This window comes from Rhinolophus ferrumequinum, chromosome 21 (genome assembly GCF_004115265.2).
Source record: "Rhinolophus ferrumequinum isolate MPI-CBG mRhiFer1 chromosome 21, mRhiFer1_v1.p, whole genome shotgun sequence".
NCBI classification, from domain to species: domain Eukaryota; kingdom Metazoa; phylum Chordata; class Mammalia; order Chiroptera; family Rhinolophidae; genus Rhinolophus; species Rhinolophus ferrumequinum.
Genome location: NC_046304.1, coordinates 36,849,150 through 36,857,412, shown reverse-complemented (window position 1 = coordinate 36,857,412; position 8,263 = coordinate 36,849,150). Strand labels below are relative to the sequence as shown.

Below are 8,263 nucleotides of genomic sequence, written 5' to 3'. Positions count from 1 at the left end.
CAGTGGCAGGGGCTGCCCTGGAAGGCCTGTAAATGGACCCAGCCCAGAGCCTCGACTAGCCCCTGCCTCCTCTCCCTCTACCAAACTGCAGTTCCAGCCCCTAACCCCTACCCCCTCAGCCTGGCCATGGACAGAGTCTGTGGAAGCCAATAATCTCGGCTGCATTTGCAGTCCCCCCCACCTCCGCCCTTTCCTCCAGGAAGATTTAACAGAGAACTTGACTTGGACTTTTGCTGCCGGGCAGAGCAGCCAGCCCAGCAAGGGTGGGAGGGTTGGAGGGCAGAGGGGAGGAAGGACAGCCACCAAGCCAGGAGCCAGGAGGGGAGGGGGGCTCCTCACATCCATACAGGGACGCCCAGGCATTTTGTTTCCAGGAGCTTCCAGGCCTGGCCCTTTTTCTTAAGCCTCCCTCCCAAGTATCCCCTCCAATGTTACTCCTCCCAACTTTCCATCTCTCCCCATCCCTTTCTGCATCCGTCTCTCTGCACACACACACACCACCCACCCAATCCTCCCTCATTTCCCCTCTCCCAGTTTCTCTCTCCGTCATCATCTTTCTCTTCCTCATACCTTCTCCACCCACCTATTCCCAAACCTCTCCTCTCCTTCTTTACAGAAAAATCTTCCCTCTCACTCTTTTCCCATTTAATTCCCTTGCCCCTTTGTTCCAAGTGGCTGAACTCACAGTGAAGTCCAGCTGCTGCTGGAGTTGAGGAGAAGGGCGGGGGCAGCCTCCTGCACTGCCAACCATTTTTCAGTACTCAGATTCCCATGCCCCCTGAACCCTGCCTCCTCTCGGGCTGCAGAGTGACCTCCCATCTGACCACCTCCCCCACACATCTCCCACAGAGCGCCAAGTTTGTTCACTTCTGCTGTTTCATCCTCCTCGGCCCGTAATTCTTATGTCATCCAATAGGCTGAGGACTTGGAACCAGGGCAGGGTTGGGGGTTCCCAGCCCAGAGATCGGCACCTTGATTCCTCCAACAAATGTTTTCTGGTGACATACTGAGCCAGGAAAACACATAAATACAACAGTATTTTAACAGAGGTTTGTAAGTGCCGTGCAGGGCTGGCAGGAAGGGCAGAAACAGGGAAGATAGACTTTACCCATTTGGGAGGAATGAGGGCAATATTACCAAGGAGGTAACATTTGAGTGGGGTCTTCAAGGATGAATAGGAGTTTAACATGCAAAGAAGGGGAAAAACTAACTTTTATTGGGGGGGGGTTCCTATGTGCTACGTTCAGTATGAGACACGTTATATATGTATAATCCCATTTTACAGATTGGAAAACTGCCTAAGAAGAGAGGCTCTCATCCCAAGACAGGATGGGAGAGGAGCCTACTTGATCTAGGCCTGGGTCCTTGGTTCTCTCTGAGCTTAGTTCAATGTGGGAAAGAGCAGGACTAGAGGCCTCTACTCCCCCTTGTATTAGTCTGCTCAGGCTTCCATAACAAAATACCAAAGTCTGGGTGGCTTATACAACAGACATTTACTTTCTCACAGTTCTGGAGCCTGAAGTTCAAGATCAGGGTGCCCGCGTGGTTGGGTTCTGGTGAGGGCTCTACTCTTGGCTTGCAGGTGGCCACCTGCTCACTGTTTGTTCACATGGCATTTCCTCAGTGCGTTTCCTGGAGAGAGAGCTCTCTTCTTATTAGGCCACCAGTCCTGTCAGATTAGGAGCCTACCCTTATAACTCAGTTAACCTTAATTACCTCCTAAAAGTCCTGTCTCCAAATACAGTCACCCTGGGGGTTAGGGCTTCAACATGTGCATTGTGGGGTAGCGGGGGGCACATTTCAATTCAATCTATAGCACTCCTCCTATTGGCTTGTCTCCCTGCCCCCGCCATGTTCCCCAGCCCACAGCCCCCCAGTGCTGGCCAGGCTGGGCCCTCAGCCCCAGCAAAGACCTTCTTCTTCCCGACTCTGGGCCCTTGGAGCCAGCCAGGGGCTTGTATTATAACCCTGTTTTCAGGAAGGCATCTCAGCCTTTACCTCTCTCCAGTGGAATCTTGCCGGGCGGGCAAGTGGAGCTTGGCTTGGAGCAGGCCTGTAGGGAAGAGAGACACACCACGAGGAGAGAACCAGAGAGAGGATGAGGAGGGAGAGGAGAAGGGAGATTGCCACTCACTTGTTCATTCATTCATTCAGCAACTATGTGCTGAGCTGCCATGGGAAGAGCAGAATGAATGACGCACACCACGACTGGCCGGTAGGTGCGGGTCCGGTCTGCATGTGCCCAGGAGAGATAGTCTCTCCTCCACGGCACTAGATTTGACACCCGTGAACATCAGATGGCACCTGTCTTTTCCCTAGTTCACCTCATTGCCACCTACACACTGCCACACACACACACACTACTTCCCTCTTCTGCATCAAGAATTAGAAGCCTACGTGGTCAGACCAATCTGGATGGCAGGTCCATTAACTAGCTGCATGATTTAGGACAAGTCGCTTCTCTGAGCATTGAGCCTCAGGTTCCCACCCATAACGTTAAGGTAATGGGAAACCTAAAGACACACTGGACATGAATGCAGTTTGTGGCCTATGGAGCACACGTGCTCGTTATGTGAAAGATAGCACTCCTGTCACTCTTTCACCAAGCACCTAATACATAGGTCAAGTACCACGCTGCTGGAATGGCAGCTCCATGAGGAAAACCACTCGTCTTGTTCACTGCTGAATCCCCAGCACCTAAAACAGTGCCTGGCACACATCAGGCTTGCAGTAAGTATTTGTCAGAAGCTTTGCCATACATTATCTCTCTTAATATTGACAACACCAACGACAGGTAAATACTATTATTTGTCCTCAATTGATGGATATGGAGCTGTGGATTAGGCAGTTAAGTCATGTTCCCAGGGTCCAGCCATAAGCGGTGGAGTGAGATGTGAACCCAGGCAATCTGGACCCAAACCCCTGGTGACGCTGATAATAATGATGACTTTTGGAGCTTATTGAACCAGAGGCCAGTAAGTCCAATCCCCTGCCTCCTCCATGTACACGGTTCTCTGCCGGGCCTTCTGATGTTCTGCAAACCCCTCTTCTTCCATTAGGTCCCCACCCCACCCTGGTCCCTAGCCTCAGGCTGCTCAGGATGTTGACAAAAATCACCCCTCCCACTTTCTGCCTGGAAAGTGACACATCTTCCTCTGTAATCTTCCACCCAGAATCTTCCATCAGGACCTCATTCCCTCCTCTCATTCGATAGCACTTACTTAGCTTCCCTTTTCGGTGTCTGAAGAGTCCCATTCCATTTATGTGCCCAAAGATACCCCCCGCTTGGCTCCACTGGGAGGTGGTATGAAAATAACGTTGCCCTGAGTTCTACTCTGCTACTACCATTAGCTTGTTTTTGCCTTCAGACAAGCAAGTCCCACACCCATCTAAGCCTCAGTTTCCCATCTGTGCAATGGGTGAGCTGAAGAAGAACTTGAAGGCAGTTCCCAGCCCTGGTCTTCTAGGAAGTGACCTTTCTCAGCCAGCAGGCTAACCATCCCCTCTCTCCCCACCCCACCTTATATCCACCCCCCCACACACACACATACCCTCTCCAGCCAAGACACTGTCCTGCTCTCCCCAAAACTTGCTGTGTGTTCTTTCCTCCCTCCTACCTCCCACCCCAGAAATTTGGGATGTGCCTCCTGGCAGGTTCTGCTCTCCCCCCACTCTGGGGCTGCCCTCTACTTTGGATTGTGCTGAGCCTCCCTCTCTCTGCCAGTACCCAGAGCCCCCACAGGCCATCAGCGTCCCCCACAGGCCACCATCTGCAGACAGCACAACTGGAGGCTGACACTTCCCCAGTCTGCAGGCCAATCTCCCCTCATAAGAGCCCCAGGGAAGTCCCCTGCAAGGGTCTGGCCATTTCCATTTTAAAGGCAACTTCCCCCACCCCACCCCCGCTCCCACGCTGCTCCCCACCCGCCCCCCCCCCGCCAAAAAAAGAGAAAACCTTTAAGGTTCACTTACATATAAACCCCTCTGAGCCTGTTGCCTGGGATTTAGGACTCACCCAACCTTAAATCGAAAATCTTTTGGGGAGAGGGTTTTTATTTCCACCACAGCCCCTCCCTCATTGCATGGGGCTGGGCCTGCCCAGGGCCTTTGGAAATGGGGATGGTCACAGGTCCTGGGAGAACAGTTCAGGCTGGCCTGGCCTAACCCTTCAGACTGTGATCAGGCCAGGGGTCACCGAACAGTCAGACGTCACTTGGAATGAGAAGCCTTCAAGTGAGGCTAAGAAATGAAGTTGGGAAACAGCTCAGCCAAAGGCAATTTGGCTTTCTTTTTTTCTTATGTTTTTTGGGGGGAAGAAACCTCTATTGTCCGACTAACCTTCCATGATGCTGGAAAATTGAATTTATTTCCTGAGCAGTCTGGTCCAATTTCCCCTGGGTGGAGACGAGGCTGGGCTACTCTCCCTGCGGCTCCAATTTAGAAGCTCTGGCTCTTCTCAGAGACGGGGACCCTGCACCCTGGCCCTGCCAGGCAGCCCCCCACTCCCACCGCCCACCACCCAGCATGATCCTCACGAACTCCCCACTCCAACCCCTGCGTGTTGAGGAAACTTTTTCAGGAGCTTCCAGTTTCCTTGTCATTCTCACTCTCTCAGCAACCAGCTATCTTGGCCTGTCCCCCACCCACCCCAGTTCTCTATGTGTACCCCTCTGAATCCCCCGGGCTCCCCATCTCTGTCTCTAGACTCAAAGGCAAGCCCATAGGGAGAAGTACAGCTGTAAAGCATTTGTGCTGGCCGCCAGGCTGGCGGGGGCGCCATCTGCAGCCGGGTAGCTGCCAGGCCTGCAATGACGGGAACCCTGGGCCTCAGCCCAGCCCCGGCCCTTCCACCCCAACCCCCTGCACACGAACCTCCCTGTCCATCAAGGCCAAAGAGTCCAGGAGTGAGGGGAATGACCTTGAGACCAGTCCAGGAGACAGGGGACAGGAACGGTCAGCCTCTACTTGGAGCCTGCAGCTGAGCTCCGCTGTGGGGGTGGGGCGGTGGTCCCAGGTCGAGGATTGCCCACCCAAGCCTCAGTGGGAGACTTGTCCTCAGCTGGCCGCCAGCCCACCACCACCCTCCATGGTTAATGGAAAAGTTCCCAGGCCAACAGCCTGGAGAGTAGGGAGAAGGGAAAGAAGGACTCTCTCTCCCAGCCCCAGTGAAGAGGAACCCCCCCCCAACCTCCACTTCCTCTTAGCCTTGCCCCCTCTCTCCCCTCCTGGGGGAGGACATTGAGTGAGTGGACTGCGGAGACAGACCTCCGGCCACAGCAGACCCATCTGGTTTCAATCAGGAGAGCAGGTTCCCGGGTCGTGGAGGGTACATGGAAGAGGGAGGCCACAGCCTCGCAGCCCTCCCAGAGTGTGGCCCCTGTCCTGTTTGGTCTCCTTTCACCTCCCGGAGGGGCCTCACGCTCAGCCACCGGAAGGCTAGGTAAGGCAGGGGAATTTAAGGGGTCCATGGGCCTGCCTCTTACTATCCAAGAGTCTAACCACAGACGTCTGTCCACAGACGTCCAAACCACAGAGAAGGGAAACTGAAGGAAGGAGGAAAACTGGAGGGAGGAGAAAAGGCTGCAAACACAGAGTCAGAGTGAGTGAAGGTCCTAGAAACCACCAGGCCCCAGCTGAAACTTATCACCAATGGGGAACCAGAGGTCCTGAGAAGGAAGTCTAATAGCACCACTTGCTGAACTCGGCCCAAGCCCTATTCACACATGCTGCCCACTGGTCTTCACAGGCACCCTATACATAGGAATTCCCATCCCCACTTGACAGATGGGAAAACTGAGGCTCACAGGAGTGAAACGTCTTACCTGCCCAACCTTACTCAAGTGGTAAGCGACGAAGTCTGTTTGATTCCAGAGCCTGGGCACCAGGCTGCCCCTCCAGGAAGTCAAGGCTGCCTCAGTAGCCCGTGCCCCAGGGCCACCATTTTGCCTTCCCTGCTATCTCCAGACTTCGACCAGGTAGGAACACGGTTCTGGAGAAATCTGCCCTCCGCAACCAGGGCCTACTCTGGTTCCCCAACCCTCACCCTTCCAGCTCCAACCTCTGTCTCCAGGCCCATGGTATAAAGGATACAAACCTAAAAAAAAAAACAGCCTCCCTGGTTATGGCTTGGTGCCAGGGTTCTAATCCTGGCTCTGGATGACCTTGGCACCTCAACTTGCCCGTCAATAAAATGGACCGGTTGTCTAAAACTGGGTTGGACAGTGATTCTGCAGTTCCCCAACCCTCCATTCCTATCATCCTGAACAAATCTAGAGGTTTCCCCTTGACTTGGGTGGTCTTTAGAAAGAAGGTTCTGACCCCAGTTTCAGAATTTAGAACTGGCAAGGAGGCCAAGAGAATAGGGGACCCAGCCAGCCGTGGAAGCTACTAATCTCCATCTCTGCCTGGGGGAACTTCACTGCCGCCTCCACTGAAAGCAATTTGTCATGCCTTGAATTAAGTGATTCCAACAAGGGTTTAATTTCAGTTTAATGGCTCTGTTTTTATGTGTAATTAAATACCATTGCATGGCGAAAATAAGTTGTTTGCACTTTAGAGAGTGTGTAAGGGCCAGGGAAGCCAGTCCCACCGGGTTTCTACTCCCAGGCTCCACCAGCCCCTCCTCTAGTCTGGCTGGAATGTCTAGGTCCTGGGGAAGGGGCCGGAGGCCCGGGGAAGACAGGGGGTCCACGAGGGGAGAGGTGGTCCTGGGGATGCCTGCTCGCTCAGGAGAGCATGTTTCTAATTATCTGCAGCACCCCCCCTTCTACTCCCTGACCCCAACCCTCCCCAACCCCCTGGGGCCTCAGACGTAGAGGGGACAGGTCATTCTGACAGTGAGGATCTAATTAGACCCTTGGCTGGCTGGAGTGGTGTCTGCTCCCCCGTGGGGGGGCCCAAAGGGGCCCCATTGTCTCTCCTCCACTTACTGTTCCTGTTAACTCCCCCTCCCCCTGAATAGCTTCCTCCCCACTGACCCTCCCCCCTGAGTCTTAACGAGCCCCTTTCCTCCCCTCTTCCCTGGGACAACTCAACATCCCAGCTGCCAGCCTGCCTCCCAGCTCCGTCCAACCACTTCATCTTGACTTTCTCTTTCTAGGTCAGAGGGGCCATTGCCATGGGGGCCTGGAATGCAGGGGGAGTTTCTCTGGCTGGGAATGTTTCAGGGTCATTTACCACACAGCCATCTCCCCCCCCCTGGAGCGGGGGGGGGGGGGGGCAAGAGGCGCCCCAAGTCCTGCATGCCTCAGAACATTCCTGGAGCAGCTTGGTGGCGGAATCTGGCCCAGCGGGTAGAGGGGTTGGGACAAGCCGCCTTTTCCTGGAAGTTGAAGCGGTAGCAGTGGCTGGAAGCTCAGGGCCCTGACGGGAGGCTTGGCCAGCGCTCCAGAGATTCCCCCACCTGATTCTACTACTGGCGTTGGTCCAAGTCTCCATTTTTGCCTCCCTACTCCCACCCTGCCTTCTTGCCAACGGAAAAGCCAGCCCCCAGCCCGCAGCCGACATCAGGGCTTGATCTCGCTAATGAGCTGGGAAATGGAAACCAAATGCCTGCTGTAGCCCAACGCCCCCCCCCCCCCCATTCCTCTGCTCCAAGCCACAGCAGGGGGGAATGACATTTTTCAGGGAGGCTGGGTAGAGCACTCCAGGACGGTGGTTTTAAGTTCAGCCAGGTATGGTGGCGCCACCAGGACAGAAGGCTTTGGTCCTTCCCACTCCTCCTTTTTCCCTCTGCCAGAGATGCCGATGCCCCGGTGGCACCAGAGTGACCCGTCCAGGGTATGTGAAGGCTGTGCTGGGAGGGCCGAGGTGCACACAGGCCCACACGTCCCGTCTGTAGCCCGCTTCTCCCCCAGGACAGGTCACTTTGCCCCAGAGCGTGCCCACGTTGACACTGAGCTGCTTGGATTTCCTTTTTTGTTTTTGACACCGAGGACCTGGCTCCCTGATTGTGGGAGCAAGCGCCAGGGGTGGGGGCAGTGTTTCTGTGGAAAATGGATGTGCCCCTCCCAAAGCGCACACCCTCTGTTCTCTGATGCTAGACAGCTCCCCACAAATCCTGCCGTGGGGACACCTAACGAGTGAGGCTCACTCATGCACAGCCTGGAGTGAATGAAATCCGTCCTCTGAATTTCTCGTTCCCTCTCCTCACCTCACGCACATTCAGTCAGATTCACACCTCCCATGTACACACACCACACACGTGCTCTCATTTACACACACCAGACCAGGTATACACGCCCTGTAGAAGCCCACACGCTCA

At 54.7% G+C, this 8,263-nt stretch overlaps 1 long non-coding RNA gene across 2 annotated transcripts in view; it reads right to left on the bottom strand.

Moving 5' to 3' along the window:
- Window positions 1–4,063, bottom strand: part of LOC117013340 (uncharacterized) — a 30,703-nt gene extending 26,640 nt beyond the window's left edge. Inside the window, exons 1-2 of one of the 2 annotated variants that reach the window (XR_004421319.1) lie at window positions 3,973–4,063; window positions 1,999–2,053 (exon numbers count right to left, since the gene is read on the bottom strand). This is a non-coding gene — a long non-coding RNA (uncharacterized LOC117013340). The remainder of the gene's footprint in view (window positions 1–1,998; window positions 2,054–3,972) is intronic. The other variant, XR_004421318.1, reaches the window with a different exon arrangement.
- Between the last annotated feature and the right edge of the window lie 4,200 nt (window positions 4,064–8,263).